This window comes from Mytilus californianus, unplaced genomic scaffold (assembly GCF_021869535.1).
Source record: "Mytilus californianus isolate M0D057914Y unplaced genomic scaffold, xbMytCali1.0.p SCAF_1, whole genome shotgun sequence".
In the NCBI taxonomy this organism is placed as follows: Eukaryota; Metazoa; Mollusca; class Bivalvia; order Mytilida; family Mytilidae; genus Mytilus; species Mytilus californianus.
The window spans coordinates 235463-252366 of NW_026262581.1; the positions used below are offsets into that span (position 1 = coordinate 235463).

Genomic DNA, 16904 nt, shown 5'->3' on the forward strand with positions numbered 1-16904 from the left:
AAGCACACAGAAATTCTTGTCGATTTGTTTGAAATAGATTGTCATGAAAGTTTAAGGGTGCTCTCGTCGAGGTCCGCGTTATGAGATTAACTACCCGCAAACCGCAATTTTGCACATCATTGTTATTTGTCGTTCAACTCGCACACATCTTTCAACAACCAAAGTCGCAAAATGTCTGATGCACCAGTAGTAGTCAAGACTCCAGCTAAGTCACCAAAGAAGAAAGCTGCAGCTAAACCAAAGAAAGTAGCTACTCATCCAAAATACAGCGAGATGGTAGGGAAAGCTATCTCTGCATTGAAAGAGCGCGGGGGCTCTAGCCGTCAAGCCATTCTTAAGTACATCATAGCAAACTTCAATGTTGGTAGCGATGCAAAAACAGTCAACACTCACTTGAAGTTAGCTTTGAAATCAGGAGTGAAGAGCAATAGCTTGAAACAGTCGAAGGGTACCGGCGCTTCTGGAAGTTTTAAGATAGGTGAAGTGGCTAAACCAGCTAAGAAGCCAGCAAAGAAAGCAGTTAAGCCTAAAGCCGCTAAACCAAAGAAGGCAAAGACACCTAAAAAGACTGCCACAAAGAAACCTGCAGCAAAGAAACCAGCTGGTGAAAAGAAAGCAGCTAAACCAAAAGCAAAGAAACCAGCTACCAAGAAACCTGCTGCAAAACCCGCTGCCAAATCTGCAAAGAAAGCCACAAAATCACCAAAAAAGACCAAGGCTGCAGCTAAACCAAAGAAGGCAAAGACCCCAAAGAAGAAGTAAATGGAGGAAGCATATGATGCTTTTAAAGCTTAAACAGCCCTTTTAAGGGCTACCAAAATTTTTCAAAAAGAGTCTGAAATTGTTGCATGGTATATAACTTGGTTACAAATAAAATCAAGCTCGTCCCCATATTCCATATCTGTCTTTCTATTCTTGCATTTTTTTGTCTTCTCTAAAGTGCATGTGAACTTGTTAAGTTTTACTATCTTCCACTCTGGATCGTGTAGTTTATTTATATTTTTATACCTGATAATTTTCTTATTTTATACAAATTCTGTCAAGAAATGCTAAATACACGACTTTCGGCGGTTCCTAAATTTATATATCAATTTTTTTAGCACTTTAGTGTCTACGACCATATCACGTTGAAAACACCGGTTCTCGTCCGATCACCGAAGTTAAGCAACGTCGAGCTCGGTTAGTACTTGGATGGGTGACCGCCTGGGAATACCGGGTGTTGTAGACATTTTCTTCTTTTATTTTTTTTACTTATAATTTTTCACTTCTCCCAAACATACGTTCTATCTTTTTTATTTCTTTATATGGATGTCTGGGGATGTAACATTCAATATAATATATCTAACTTTTGAAGGAAACACTGAGAAAATATATCATTCATAATTTAATTTTTTTCATTACCAACCTGGTGAAATCTTTTAAACTATTTTTAAAAATAAATGCAAATCCAGTAATGCACACGTCGGGCCATATATAAGCTTGAGAATTTCACTCTTTTCACATGCATGTGGCTCAAAAACTTAAAACGAAAATCTTAAAAATACTGTTATCCGCCATTTTTGTCCTTTGAACTCGTCTCTTCCTTTTTGACCAGGGCTTATATGATTCACAACATTTCTGAAAGGATTGTGATTATCAAATATTCATTTCAGCAAAAACAAATAAAAAACAATAAATACTAATTAAAGCTTGTAAAACTCAAGCAAAAAAGTCGACTATTTGAAACTTTGTTCCAACTCAGTCAAGGAAGTCCCGGTTTCGAATTTTGTCATCTTGGTGTGCTTTCATATCCAAGGCAAAATTTAAATTTCTGTGAAGTCTCTTTATTTCTACGTATATCTGAAAACAAAAACATATTAAGAAATGATTTTACTTCAAATACATACCATTTTTATAGCACAATCTAGTTTTTGTGAAATAATACAACACGTTTTCTGATGAAGAATCGCACGAGTGAAATTGACAAGTTGCACATTAATCGTAAATATTTCTTCACTTGTGATATTTTGTTTAATTTTAATCACATATTCTGAAAGAAAAATTCCTGCTGAACATTTTCGTATATGATTTATATATCAAAAAGTACAATTTATTTGAAACAAATGGTTAAAACTTGTCGAACAAGCACACAGAAATTCTTGTCGATTTGTTTGAAATAGATTGTCATGAAAGTTTAAGGGTGCTCTCGTCGAGGTCCGCGTTATGAGATTAACTACCCGCAAACCGCAATTTTGCACATCATTGTTATTTGTCGTTCAACTCGCACACATCTTTCAACAACCAAAGTCGCAAAATGTCTGATGCACCAGTAGTAGTCAAGACTCCAGCTAAGTCACCAAAGAAGAAAGCTGCAGCTAAACCAAAGAAAGTAGCTACTCATCCAAAATACAGCGAGATGGTAGGGAAAGCTATCTCTGCATTGAAAGAGCGCGGGGGCTCTAGCCGTCAAGCCATTCTTAAGTACATCATAGCAAACTTCAATGTTGGTAGCGATGCAAAAACAGTCAACACTCACTTGAAGTTAGCTTTGAAATCAGGAGTGAAGAGCAATAGCTTGAAACAGTCGAAGGGTACCGGCGCTTCTGGAAGTTTTAAGATAGGTGAAGTGGCTAAACCAGCTAAGAAGCCAGCAAAGAAAGCAGTTAAGCCTAAAGCCGCTAAACCAAAGAAGGCAAAGACACCTAAAAAGACTGCCACAAAGAAACCTGCAGCAAAGAAACCAGCTGGTGAAAAGAAAGCAGCTAAACCAAAAGCAAAGAAACCAGCTACCAAGAAACCTGCTGCAAAACCCGCTGCCAAATCTGCAAAGAAAGCCACAAAATCACCAAAAAAGACCAAGGCTGCAGCTAAACCAAAGAAGGCAAAGACCCCAAAGAAGAAGTAAATGGAGGAAGCATATGATGCTTTTAAAGCTTAAACAGCCCTTTTAAGGGCTACCAAAATTTTTCAAAAAGAGTCTGAAATTGTTGCATGGTATATAACTTGGTTACAAATAAAATCAAGCTCGTCCCCATATTCCATATCTGTCTTTCTATTCTTGCATTTTTTTGTCTTCTCTAAAGTGCATGTGAACTTGTTAAGTTTTACTATCTTCCACTCTGGATCGTGTAGTTTATTTATATTTTTATACCTGATAATTTTCTTATTTTATACAAATTCTGTCAAGAAATGCTAAATACACGACTTTCGGCGGTTCCTAAATTTATATATCAATTTTTTTAGCACTTTAGTGTCTACGACCATATCACGTTGAAAACACCGGTTCTCGTCCGATCACCGAAGTTAAGCAACGTCGAGCTCGGTTAGTACTTGGATGGGTGACCGCCTGGGAATACCGGGTGTTGTAGACATTTTCTTCTTTTATTTTTTTTACTTATATTTTTTCACTTCTCCCAAACATACGTTCTATCTTTTTTATTTTTTTATATGGATGTCTGGGGATGTAACATTCAATATAATATATCTAACTTTTGAAGGAAACAGAAAATATATCATTCATAATTTAATTTTTTTCATTACCAACCTGGTGAAATCTTTTAAACTATTTTTAAAAATAAATGCAAATCCAGTAATGCACACGTCGGGCCATATATAAGCTTGAGAATTTCACTCTTTTCACATGCATGTGGCTCAAAAACTTAAAACGAAAATCTTAAAAATACTGTTATCCGCCATTTTTGTCCTTTGAACTCGTCTCTTCCTTTTTGACCAGGGCTTATATGATTCACAACATTTCTGAAAGGATTGTGATTATCAAATATTCATTTCAGCAAAAACAAATAAAAAACAATAAATACTAATTAAAGCTTGTAAAACTCAAGCAAAAAAGTCGACTATTTGAAACTTTGTTCCAACTCAGTCAAGGAAGTCCCGGTTTCGAATTTTGTCATCTTGGTGTGCTTTCATATCCAAGGCAAAATTTAAATTTCTGTGAAGTCTCTTTATTTCTACGTATATCTGAAAACAAAAACATATTAAGAAATGATTTTACTTCAAATACATACCATTTTTATAGCACAATCTAGTTTTTGTGAAATAATACAACACGTTTTCTGATGAAGAATCGCACGAGTGAAATTGACAAGTTGCACATTAATCGTAAATATTTCTTCACTTGTGATATTTTGTTTAATTTTAATCACATATTCTGAAAGAAAAATTCCTGCTGAACATTTTCGTATATGATTTATATATCAAAAAGTACAATTTATTTGAAAAAAATGGTTAAAACTTGTCGAACAAGCACACAGAAATTCTTGTCGATTTGTTTGAAATAGATTGTCATGAAAGTTTAAGGGTGCTCTCGTCGAGGTCCGCGTTATGAGATTAACTACCCGCAAACCGCAATTTTGCACATCATTGTTATTTGTCGTTCAACTCGCACACATCTTTCAACAACCAAAGTCGCAAAATGTCTGATGCACCAGTAGTAGTCAAGACTCCAGCTAAGTCACCAAAGAAGAAAGCTGCAGCTAAACCAAAGAAAGTAGCTACTCATCCAAAATACAGCGAGATGGTAGGGAAAGCTATCTCTGCATTGAAAGAGCGCGGGGGCTCTAGCCGTCAAGCCATTCTTAAGTACATCATAGCAAACTTCAATGTTGGTAGCGATGCAAAAACAGTCAACACTCACTTGAAGTTAGCTTTGAAATCAGGAGTGAAGAGCAATAGCTTGAAACAGTCGAAGGGTACCGGCGCTTCTGGAAGTTTTAAGATAGGTGAAGTGGCTAAACCAGCTAAGAAGCCAGCAAAGAAAGCAGTTAAGCCTAAAGCCGCTAAACCAAAGAAGGCAAAGACACCTAAAAAGACTGCCACAAAGAAACCTGCAGCAAAGAAACCAGCTGGTGAAAAGAAAGCAGCTAAACCAAAAGCAAAGAAACCAGCTACCAAGAAACCTGCTGCAAAACCCGCTGCCAAATCTGCAAAGAAAGCCACAAAATCACCAAAAAAGACCAAGGCTGCAGCTAAACCAAAGAAGGCAAAGACCCCAAAGAAGAAGTAAATGGAGGAAGCATATGATGCTTTTAAAGCTTAAACAGCCCTTTTAAGGGCTACCAAAATTTTTCAAAAAGAGTCTGAAATTGTTGCATGGTATATAACTTGGTTACAAATAAAATCAAGCTCGTCCCCATATTCCATATCTGTCTTTCTATTCTTGCATTTTTTTGTCTTCTCTAAAGTGCATGTGAACTTGTTAAGTTTTACTATCTTCCACTCTGGATCGTGTAGTTTATTTATATTTTTATACCTGATAATTTTCTTATTTTATACAAATTCTGTCAAGAAATGCTAAATACACGACTTTCGGCGGTTCCTAAATTTATATATCAATTTTTTTAGCACTTTAGTGTCTACGACCATATCACGTTGAAAACACCGGTTCTCGTCCGATCACCGAAGTTAAGCAACGTCGAGCTCGGTTAGTACTTGGATGGGTGACCGCCTGGGAATACCGGGTGTTGTAGACATTTTCTTCTTTTATTTTTTTTACTTATAATTTTTCACTTCTCCCAAACATACGTTCTATCTTTTTTATTTCTTTATATGGATGTCTGGGGATGTAACATTCAATATAATATATCTAACTTTTGAAGGAAACAGAAAATATATCATTCATAATTTAATTTTTTTCATTACCAACCTGGTGAAATCTTTTAAACTATTTTTAAAAATAAATGCAAATCCAGTAATGCACACGTCGGGCCATATATAAGCTTGAGAATTTCACTCTTTTCACATGCATGTGGCTCAAAAACTTAAAACGAAAATCTTAAAAATACTGTTATCCGCCATTTTTGTCCTTTGAACTCGTCTCTTCCTTTTTGACCAGGGCTTATATGATTCACAACATTTCTGAAAGGATTGTGATTATCAAATATTCATTTCAGCAAAAACAAATAAAAAACAATAAATACTAATTAAAGCTTGTAAAACTCAAGCAAAAAAGTCGACTATTTGAAACTTTGTTCCAACTCAGTCAAGGAAGTCCCGGTTTCGAATTTTGTCATCTTGGTGTGCTTTCATATCCAAGGCAAAATTTAAATTTCTGTGAAGTCTCTTTATTTCTACGTATATCTGAAAACAAAAACATATTAAGAAATGATTTTACTTCAAATACATACCATTTTTATAGCACAATCTAGTTTTTGTGAAATAATACAACACGTTTTCTGATGAAGAATCGCACGAGTGAAATTGACAAGTTGCACATTAATCGTAAATATTTCTTCACTTGTGATATTTTGTTTAATTTTAATCACATATTCTGAAAGAAAAATTCCTGCTGAACATTTTCGTATATGATTTATATATCAAAAAGTACAATTTATTTGAAACAAATGGTTAAAACTTGTCGAACAAGCACACAGAAATTCTTGTCGATTTGTTTGAAATAGATTGTCATGAAAGTTTAAGGGTGCTCTCGTCGAGGTCCGCGTTATGAGATTAACTACCCGCAAACCGCAATTTTGCACATCATTGTTATTTGTCGTTCAACTCGCACACATCTTTCAACAACCAAAGTCGCAAAATGTCTGATGCACCAGTAGTAGTCAAGACTCCAGCTAAGTCACCAAAGAAGAAAGCTGCAGCTAAACCAAAGAAAGTAGCTACTCATCCAAAATACAGCGAGATGGTAGGGAAAGCTATCTCTGCATTGAAAGAGCGCGGGGGCTCTAGCCGTCAAGCCATTCTTAAGTACATCATAGCAAACTTCAATGTTGGTAGCGATGCAAAAACAGTCAACACTCACTTGAAGTTAGCTTTGAAATCAGGAGTGAAGAGCAATAGCTTGAAACAGTCGAAGGGTACCGGCGCTTCTGGAAGTTTTAAGATAGGTGAAGTGGCTAAACCAGCTAAGAAGCCAGCAAAGAAAGCAGTTAAGCCTAAAGCCGCTAAACCAAAGAAGGCAAAGACACCTAAAAAGACTGCCACAAAGAAACCTGCAGCAAAGAAACCAGCTGGTGAAAAGAAAGCAGCTAAACCAAAAGCAAAGAAACCAGCTACCAAGAAACCTGCTGCAAAACCCGCTGCCAAATCTGCAAAGAAAGCCACAAAATCACCAAAAAAGACCAAGGCTGCAGCTAAACCAAAGAAGGCAAAGACCCCAAAGAAGAAGTAAATGGAGGAAGCATATGATGCTTTTAAAGCTTAAACAGCCCTTTTAAGGGCTACCAAAATTTTTCAAAAAGAGTCTGAAATTGTTGCATGGTATATAACTTGGTTACAAATAAAATCAAGCTCGTCCCCATATTCCATATCTGTCTTTCTATTCTTGCATTTTTTTGTCTTCTCTAAAGTGCATGTGAACTTGTTAAGTTTTACTATCTTCCACTCTGGATCGTGTAGTTTATTTATATTTTTATACCTGATAATTTTCTTATTTTATACAAATTCTGTCAAGAAATGCTAAATACACGACTTTCGGCGGTTCCTAAATTTATATATCAATTTTTTTAGCACTTTAGTGTCTACGACCATATCACGTTGAAAACACCGGTTCTCGTCCGATCACCGAAGTTAAGCAACGTCGAGCTCGGTTAGTACTTGGATGGGTGACCGCCTGGGAATACCGGGTGTTGTAGACATTTTCTTCTTTTATTTTTTTTACTTATAATTTTTCACTTCTCCCAAACATACGTTCTATCTTTTTTATTTCTTTATATGGATGTCTGGGGATGTAACATTCAATATAATATATCTAACTTTTGAAGGAAACAGAAAATATATCATTCATAATTTAATTTTTTTCATTACCAACCTGGTGAAATCTTTTAAACTATTTTTAAAAATAAATGCAAATCCAGTAATGCACACGTCGGGCCATATATAAGCTTGAGAATTTCACTCTTTTCACATGCATGTGGCTCAAAAACTTAAAACGAAAATCTTAAAAATACTGTTATCCGCCATTTTTGTCCTTTGAACTCGTCTCTTCCTTTTTGACCAGGGCTTATATGATTCACAACATTTCTGAAAGGATTGTGATTATCAAATATTCATTTCAGCAAAAACAAATAAAAAACAATAAATACTAATTAAAGCTTGTAAAACTCAAGCAAAAAAGTCGACTATTTGAAACTTTGTTCCAACTCAGTCAAGGAAGTCCCGGTTTCGAATTTTGTCATCTTGGTGTGCTTTCATATCCAAGGCAAAATTTAAATTTCTGTGAAGTCTCTTTATTTCTACGTATATCTGAAAACAAAAACATATTAAGAAATGATTTTACTTCAAATACATACCATTTTTATAGCACAATCTAGTTTTTGTGAAATAATACAACACGTTTTCTGATGAAGAATCGCACGAGTGAAATTGACAAGTTGCACATTAATCGTAAATATTTCTTCACTTGTGATATTTTGTTTAATTTTAATCACATATTCTGAAAGAAAAATTCCTGCTGAACATTTTCGTATATGATTTATATATCAAAAAGTACAATTTATTTGAAACAAATGGTTAAAACTTGTCGAACAAGCACACAGAAATTCTTGTCGATTTGTTTGAAATAGATTGTCATGAAAGTTTAAGGGTGCTCTCGTCGAGGTCCGCGTTATGAGATTAACTACCCGCAAACCGCAATTTTGCACATCATTGTTATTTGTCGTTCAACTCGCACACATCTTTCAACAACCGAAGTCGCAAAATGTCTGATGCACCAGTAGTAGTCAAGACTCCAGCTAAGTCACCAAAGAAGAAAGCTGCAGCTAAACTAAAGAAAGTAGCTACTCATCCAAAATACAGCGAGATGGTAGGGAAAGCTATCTCTGCATTGAAAGAGCGCGGGGGCTCTAGCCGTCAAGCCATTCTTAAGTACATCATAGCAAACTTCAATGTTGGTAGCGATGCAAAAACAGTCAACACTCACTTGAAGTTAGCTTTGAAATCAGGAGTGAAGAGCAATAGCTTGAAACAGTCGAAGGGTACCGGCGCTTCTGGAAGTTTTAAGATAGGTGAAGTGGCTAAACCAGCTAAGAAGCCAGCAAAGAAAGCAGTTAAGCCTAAAGCCGCTAAACCAAAGAAGGCAAAGACACCTAAAAAGACTGCCACAAAGAAACCTGCAGCAAAGAAACCAGCTGGTGAAAAGAAAGCAGCTAAACCAAAAGCAAAGAAACCAGCTACCAAGAAACCTGCTGCAAAACCCGCTGCCAAATCTGCAAAGAAAGCCACAAAATCACCAAAAAAGACCAAGGCTGCAGCTAAACCAAAGAAGGCAAAGACCCCAAAGAAGAAGTAAATGGAGGAAGCATATGATGCTTTTAAAGCTTAAACAGCCCTTTTAAGGGCTACCAAAATTTTTCAAAAAGAGTCTGAAATTGTTGCATGGTATATAACTTGGTTACAAATAAAATCAAGCTCGTCCCCATATTCCATATCTGTCTTTCTATTCTTGCATTTTTTTGTCTTCTCTAAAGTGCATGTGAACTTGTTAAGTTTTACTATATATCTTCCACTCTGGATCGTGTAGTTTATTTATATTTTTATACCTGATAATTTTCTTATTTTATACAAATTCTGTCAAGAAATGCTAAATACACGACTTTCGGCGGTTCCTAAATTTATATATCAATTTTTTTAGCACTTTAGTGTCTACGACCATATCACGTTGAAAACACCGGTTCTCGTCCGATCACCGAAGTTAAGCAACGTCGAGCTCGGTTAGTACTTGGATGGGTGACCGCCTGGGAATACCGGGTGTTGTAGACATTTTCTTCTTTTATTTTTTTTACTTATAATTTTTCACTTCTCCCAAACATACGTTCTATCTTTTTTATTTCTTTATATGGATGTCTGGGGATGTAACATTCAATATAATATATCTAACTTTTGAAGGAAACAGAAAATATATCATTCATAATTTAATTTTTTTCATTACCAACCTGGTGAAATCTTTTAAACTATTTTTAAAAATAAATGCAAATCCAGTAATGCACACGTCGGGCCATATATAAGCTTGAGAATTTCACTCTTTTCACATGCATGTGGCTCAAAAACTTAAAACGAAAATCTTAAAAATACTGTTATCCGCCATTTTTGTCCTTTGAACTCGTCTCTTCCTTTTTGACCAGGGCTTATATGATTCACAACATTTCTGAAAGGATTGTGATTATCAAATATTCATTTCAGCAAAAACAAATAAAAAACAATAAATACTAATTAAAGCTTGTAAAACTCAAGCAAAAAAGTCGACTATTTGAAACTTTGTTCCAACTCAGTCAAGGAAGTCCCGGTTTCGAATTTTGTCATCTTGGTGTGCTTTCATATCCAAGGCAAAATTTAAATTTCTATGAAGTCTCTTTATTTCTACGTATATCTGAAAACAAAAACATATTAAGAAATGATTTTACTTCAAATACATACCATTTTTATAGCACAATCTAGTTTTTGTGAAATAATACAACACGTTTTCTGATGAAGAATCGCACGAGTGAAATTGACAAGTTGCACATTAATCGTAAATATTTCTTCACTTGTGATATTTTGTTTAATTTTAATCACATATTCTGAAAGAAAAATTCCTGCTGAACATTTTCGTATATGATTTATATATCAAAAAGTACAATTTATTTGAAACAAATGGTTAAAACTTGTCGAACAAGCACACAGAAATTCTTGTCGATTTGTTTGAAATAGATTGTCATGAAAGTTTAAGGGTGCTCTCGTCGAGGTCCGCGTTATGAGATTAACTACCCGCAAACCGCAATTTTGCACATCATTGTTATTTGTCGTTCAACTCGCACACATCTTTCAACAACCAAAGTCGCAAAATGTCTGATGCACCAGTAGTAGTCAAGACTCCAGCTAAGTCACCAAAGAAGAAAGCTGCAGCTAAACCAAAGAAAGTAGCTACTCATCCAAAATACAGCGAGATGGTAGGGAAAGCTATCTCTGCATTGAAAGAGCGCGGGGGCTCTAGCCGTCAAGCCATTCTTAAGTACATCATAGCAAACTTCAATGTTGGTAGCGATGCAAAAACAGTCAACACTCACTTGAAGTTAGCTTTGAAATCAGGAGTGAAGAGCAATAGCTTGAAACAGTCGAAGGGTACCGGCGCTTCTGGAAGTTTTAAGATAGGTGAAGTGGCTAAACCAGCTAAGAAGCCAGCAAAGAAAGCAGTTAAGCCTAAAGCCGCTAAACCAAAGAAGGCAAAGACACCTAAAAAGACTGCCACAAAGAAACCTGCAGCAAAGAAACCAGCTGGTGAAAAGAAAGCAGCTAAACCAAAAGCAAAGAAACCAGCTACCAAGAAACCTGCTGCAAAACCCGGTGCCAAATCTGCAAAGAAAGCCACAAAATCACCAAAAAAGACCAAGGCTGCAGCTAAACCAAAGAAGGCAAAGACCCCAAAGAAGAAGTAAATGGAGGAAGCATATGATGCTTTTAAAGCTTAAACAGCCCTTTTAAGGGCTACCAAAATTTTTCAAAAAGAGTCTGAAATTGTTGCATGGTATATAACTTGGTTACAAATAAAATCAAGCTCGTCCCCATATTCCAGATCTGTCTTTCTATTCTTGCATTTTTTTGTCTTCTCTAAAGTGCATGTGAACTTGTTAAGTTTTACTATATATCTTCCACTCTGGATCGTGTAGTTTATTTATATTTTTATACCTGATAATTTTCTTATTTTATACAAATTCTGTCAAGAAATGCTAAATACACGACTTTCGGCGGTTCCTAAATTTATATATCAATTTTTTTAGCACTTTAGTGTCTACGACCATATCACGTTGAAAACACCGGTTCTCGTCCGATCACCGAAGTTAAGCAACGTCGAGCTCGGTTAGTACTTGGATGGGTGACCGCCTGGGAATACCGGGTGTTGTAGACATTTTCTTCTTTTATTTTTTTTACTTATAATTTTTCACTTCTCCCAAACATACGTTCTATCTTTTTTATTTCTTTATATGGATGTCTGGGGATGTAACATTCAATATAATATATCTAACTTTTGAAGGAAACAGAAAATATATCATTCATAATTTAATTTTTTTCATTACCAACCTGGTGAAATCTTTTAAACTATTTTTAAAAATAAATGCAAATCCAGTAATGCACACGTCGGGCCATATATAAGCTTGAGAATTTCACTCTTTTCACATGCATGTGGCTCAAAAACTTAAAACGAAAATCTTAAAAATACTGTTATCCGCCATTTTTGTCCTTTGAACTCGTCTCTTCCTTTTTGACCAGGGCTTATATGATTCACAACATTTCTGAAAGGATTGTGATTATCAAATATTCATTTCAGCAAAAACAAATAAAAAACAATAAATACTAATTAAAGCTTGTAAAACTCAAGCAAAAAAGTCGACTATTTGAAACTTTGTTCCAACTCAGTCAAGGAAGTCCCGGTTTCGAATTTTGTCATCTTGGTGTGCTTTCATATCCAAGGCAAAATTTAAATTTCTGTGAAGTCTCTTTATTTCTACGTATATCTGAAAACAAAAACATATTAAGAAATGATTTTACTTCAAATACATACCATTTTTATAGCACAATCTAGTTTTTGTGAAATAATACAACACGTTTTCTGATGAAGAATCGCACGAGTGAAATTGACAAGTTGCACATTAATCGTAAATATTTCTTCACTTGTGATATTTTGTTTAATTTTAATCACATATTCTGAAAGAAAAATTCCTGCTGAACATTTTCGTATATGATTTATATATCAAAAAGTACAATTTATTTGAAACAAATGGTTAAAACTTGTCGAACAAGCACACAGAAATTCTTGTCGATTTGTTTGAAATAGATTGTCATGAAAGTTTAAGGGTGCTCTCGTCGAGGTCCGCGTTATGAGATTAACTACCCGCAAACCGCAATTTTGCACATCATTGTTATTTGTCGTTCAACTCGCACACATCTTTCAACAACCAAAGTCGCAAAATGTCTGATGCACCAGTAGTAGTCAAGACTCCAGCTAAGTCACCAAAGAAGAAAGCTGCAGCTAAACCAAAGAAAGTAGCTACTCATCCAAAATACAGCGAGATGGTAGGGAAAGCTATCTCTGCATTGAAAGAGCGCGGGGGCTCTAGCCGTCAAGCCATTCTTAAGTACATCATAGCAAACTTCAATGTTGGTAGCGATGCAAAAACAGTCAACACTCACTTGAAGTTAGCTTTGAAATCAGGAGTGAAGAGCAATAGCTTGAAACAGTCGAAGGGTACCGGCGCTTCTGGAAGTTTTAAGATAGGTGAAGTGGCTAAACCAGCTAAGAAGCCAGCAAAGAAAGCAGTTAAGCCTAAAGCCGCTAAACCAAAGAAGGCAAAGACACCTAAAAAGACTGCCACAAAGAAACCTGCAGCAAAGAAACCAGCTGGTGAAAAGAAAGCAGCTAAACCAAAAGCAAAGAAACCAGCTACCAAGAAACCTGCTGCAAAACCCGCTGCCAAATCTGCAAAGAAAGCCACAAAATCACCAAAAAAGACCAAGGCTGCAGCTAAACCAAAGAAGGCAAAGACCCCAAAGAAGAAGTAAATGGAGGAAGCATATGATGCTTTTAAAGCTTAAACAGCCCTTTTAAGGGCTACCAAAATTTTTCAAAAAGAGTCTGAAATTGTTGCATGGTATATAACTTGGTTACAAATAAAATCAAGCTCGTCCCCATATTCCATATCTGTCTTTCTATTCTTGCATTTTTTTGTCTTCTCTAAAGTGCATGTGAACTTGTTAAGTTTTACTATATATCTTCCACTCTGGATCGTGTAGTTTATTTATATTTTTATACCTGATAATTTTCTTATTTTATACAAATTCTGTCAAGAAATGCTAAATACACGACTTTCGGCGGTTCCTAAATTTATATATCAATTTTTTTAGCACTTTAGTGTCTACGACCATATCACGTTGAAAACACCGGTTCTCGTCCGATCACCGAAGTTAAGCAACGTCGAGCTCGGTTAGTACTTGGATGGGTGACCGCCTGGGAATACCGGGTGTTGTAGACATTTTCTTCTTTTATTTTTTTTACTTATAATTTTTCACTTCTCCCAAACATACGTTCTATCTTTTTTATTTCTTTATATGGATGTCTGGGGATGTAACATTCAATATAATATATCTAACTTTTGAAGGAAACAGAAAATATATCATTCATAATTTAATTTTTTTCATTACCAACCTGGTGAAATCTTTTAAACTATTTTTAAAAATAAATGCAAATCCAGTAATGCACACGTCGGGCCATATATAAGCTTGAGAATTTCACTCTTTTCACATGCATGTGGCTCAAAAACTTAAAACGAAAATCTTAAAAATACTGTTATCCGCCATTTTTGTCCTTTGAACTCGTCTCTTCCTTTTTGACCAGGGCTTATATGATTCACAACATTTCTGAAAGGATTGTGATTATCAAATATTCATTTCAGCAAAAACAAATAAAAAACAATAAATACTAATTAAAGCTTGTAAAACTCAAGCAAAAAAGTCGACTATTTGAAACTTTGTTCCAACTCAGTCAAGGAAGTCCCGGTTTCGAATTTTGTCATCTTGGTGTGCTTTCATATCCAAGGCAAAATTTAAATTTCTGTGAAGTCTCTTTATTTCTACGTATATCTGAAAACAAAAACATATTAAGAAATGATTTTACTTCAAATACATACCATTTTTATAGCACAATCTAGTTTTTGTGAAATAATACAACACGTTTTCTGATGAAGAATCGCACGAGTGAAATTGACAAGTTGCACATTAATCGTAAATATTTCTTCACTTGTGATATTTTGTTTAATTTTAATCACATATTCTGAAAGAAAAATTCCTGCTGAACATTTTCGTATATGATTTATATATCAAAAAGTACAATTTATTTGAAACAAATGGTTAAAACTTGTCGAACAAGCACACAGAAATTCTTGTCGATTTGTTTGAAATAGATTGTCATGAAAGTTTAAGGGTGCTCTCGTCGAGGTCCGCGTTATGAGATTAACTACCCGCAAACCGCAATTTTGCACATCATTGTTATTTGTCGTTCAACTCGCACACATCTTTCAACAACCAAAGTCGCAAAATGTCTGATGCACCAGTAGTAGTCAAGACTCCAGCTAAGTCACCAAAGAAGAAAGCTGCAGCTAAACCAAAGAAAGTAGCTACTCATCCAAAATACAGCGAGATGGTAGGGAAAGCTATCTCTGCATTGAAAGAGCGCGGGGGCTCTAGCCGTCAAGCCATTCTTAAGTACATCATAGCAAACTTCAATGTTGGTAGCGATGCAAAAACAGTCAACACTCACTTGAAGTTAGCTTTGAAATCAGGAGTGAAGAGCAATAGCTTGAAACAGTCGAAGGGTACCGGCGCTTCTGGAAGTTTTAAGATAGGTGAAGTGGCTAAACCAGCTAAGAAGCCAGCAAAGAAAGCAGTTAAGCCTAAAGCCGCTAAACCAAAGAAGGCAAAGACACCTAAAAAGACTGCCACAAAGAAACCTGCAGCAAAGAAACCAGCTGGTGAAAAGAAAGCAGCTAAACCAAAAGCAAAGAAACCAGCTACCAAGAAACCTGCTGCAAAACCCGCTGCCAAATCTGCAAAGAAAGCCACAAAATCACCAAAAAAGACCAAGGCTGCAGCTAAACCAAAGAAGGCAAAGACCCCAAAGAAGAAGTAAATGGAGGAAGCATATGATGCTTTTAAAGCTTAAACAGCCCTTTTAAGGGCTACCAAAATTTTTCAAAAAGAGTCTGAAATTGTTGCATGGTATATAACTTGGTTACAAATAAAATCAAGCTCGTCCCCATATTCCATATCTGTCTTTCTATTCTTGCATTTTTTTGTCTTCTCTAAAGTGCATGTGAACTTGTTAAGTTTTACTATCTTCCACTCTGGATCGTGTAGTTTATTTATATTTTTATACCTGATAATTTTCTTATTTTATACAAATTCTGTCAAGAAATGCTAAATACACGACTTTCGGCGGTTCCTAAATTTATATATCAATTTTTTTAGCACTTTAGTGTCTACGACCATATCACGTTGAAAACACCGGTTCTCGTCCGATCACCGAAGTTAAGCAACGTCGAGCTCGGTTAGTACTTGGATGGGTGACCGCCTGGGAATACCGGGTGTTGTAGACATTTTCTTCTTTTATTTTTTTTACTTATAATTTTTCACTTCTCCCAAACATACGTTCTATCTTTTTTATTTCTTTATATGGATGTCTGGGGATGTAACATTCAATATAATATATCTAACTTTTGAAGGAAACAGAAAATATATCATTCATAATTTAATTTTTTTCATTACCAACCTGGTGAAATCTTTTAAACTATTTTTAAAAATAAATGCAAATCCAGTAATGCACACGTCGGGCCATATATAAGCTTGAGAATTTCACTCTTTTCACATGCATGTGGCTCAAAAACTTAAAACGAAAATCTTAAAAATACTGTTATCCGCCATTTTTGTCCTTTGAACTCGTCTCTTCCTTTTTGACCAGGGCTTATATGATTCACAACATTTCTGAAAGGATTGTGATTATCAAATATTCATTTCAGCAAAAACAAATAAAAAACAATAAATACTAATTAAAGCTTGTAAAACTCAAGCAAAAAAGTCGACTATTTGAAACTTTGTTCCAACTCAGTCAAGGAAGTCCCGGTTTCGAATTTTGTCATCTTGGTGTGCTTTCATATCCAAGGCAAAATTTAAATTTCTGTGAAGTCTCTTTATTTCTACGTATATCTGAAAACAAAAACATATTAAGAAATGATTTTACTTCAAATACATACCATTTTTATAGCACAATCTAGTTTTTGTGAAATAATACAACACGTTTTCTGATGAAGAATCGCACGAGTGAAATTGACAAGTTGCACATTAATCGTAAATATTTCTTCACTTGTGATATTTTGTTTAATTTTAATCACATATTCTGAAAGAAAAATTCCTGCTGAACATTTTCGTATATG

At 35.3% G+C, this 16904-nt stretch overlaps 8 non-coding genes across 8 annotated transcripts; all 8 read left to right on the top strand.

Annotated features, from left to right (window-relative positions):
• The first annotated feature begins 1109 nt into the window (after positions 1–1109).
• On the top strand, positions 1110–1228 carry LOC127714843 (5S ribosomal RNA). The gene has a single exon (XR_007987961.1). It is a non-coding gene; the product is annotated as a 5S ribosomal RNA (ribosomal RNA).
• A 2003-nt stretch (positions 1229–3231) lies between these two features.
• Positions 3232–3350, top strand: LOC127714852 (5S ribosomal RNA). The gene has a single exon (XR_007987965.1). It is a non-coding gene; the product is annotated as a 5S ribosomal RNA (ribosomal RNA).
• Positions 3351–5349: 1999 nt separating this feature from the next.
• On the top strand, positions 5350–5468 carry LOC127714858 (5S ribosomal RNA). Its single transcript, XR_007987967.1, has one exon. It is a non-coding gene; the product is annotated as a 5S ribosomal RNA (ribosomal RNA).
• Positions 5469–7467: 1999 nt separating this feature from the next.
• LOC127714870 (5S ribosomal RNA) lies at positions 7468–7586 on the top strand. Its single transcript, XR_007987969.1, has one exon. It is a non-coding gene; the product is annotated as a 5S ribosomal RNA (ribosomal RNA).
• Positions 7587–9589: 2003 nt separating this feature from the next.
• On the top strand, positions 9590–9708 carry LOC127714876 (5S ribosomal RNA). Its single transcript, XR_007987970.1, has one exon. It is a non-coding gene; the product is annotated as a 5S ribosomal RNA (ribosomal RNA).
• Positions 9709–11711: 2003 nt separating this feature from the next.
• On the top strand, positions 11712–11830 carry LOC127714881 (5S ribosomal RNA). The gene has a single exon (XR_007987977.1). It is a non-coding gene; the product is annotated as a 5S ribosomal RNA (ribosomal RNA).
• Positions 11831–13833: 2003 nt separating this feature from the next.
• Positions 13834–13952, top strand: LOC127714890 (5S ribosomal RNA). The gene has a single exon (XR_007987983.1). It is a non-coding gene; the product is annotated as a 5S ribosomal RNA (ribosomal RNA).
• Positions 13953–15951: 1999 nt separating this feature from the next.
• Positions 15952–16070, top strand: LOC127714899 (5S ribosomal RNA). The gene has a single exon (XR_007987988.1). It is a non-coding gene; the product is annotated as a 5S ribosomal RNA (ribosomal RNA).
• Positions 16071–16904: the final 834 nt, after the last annotated feature.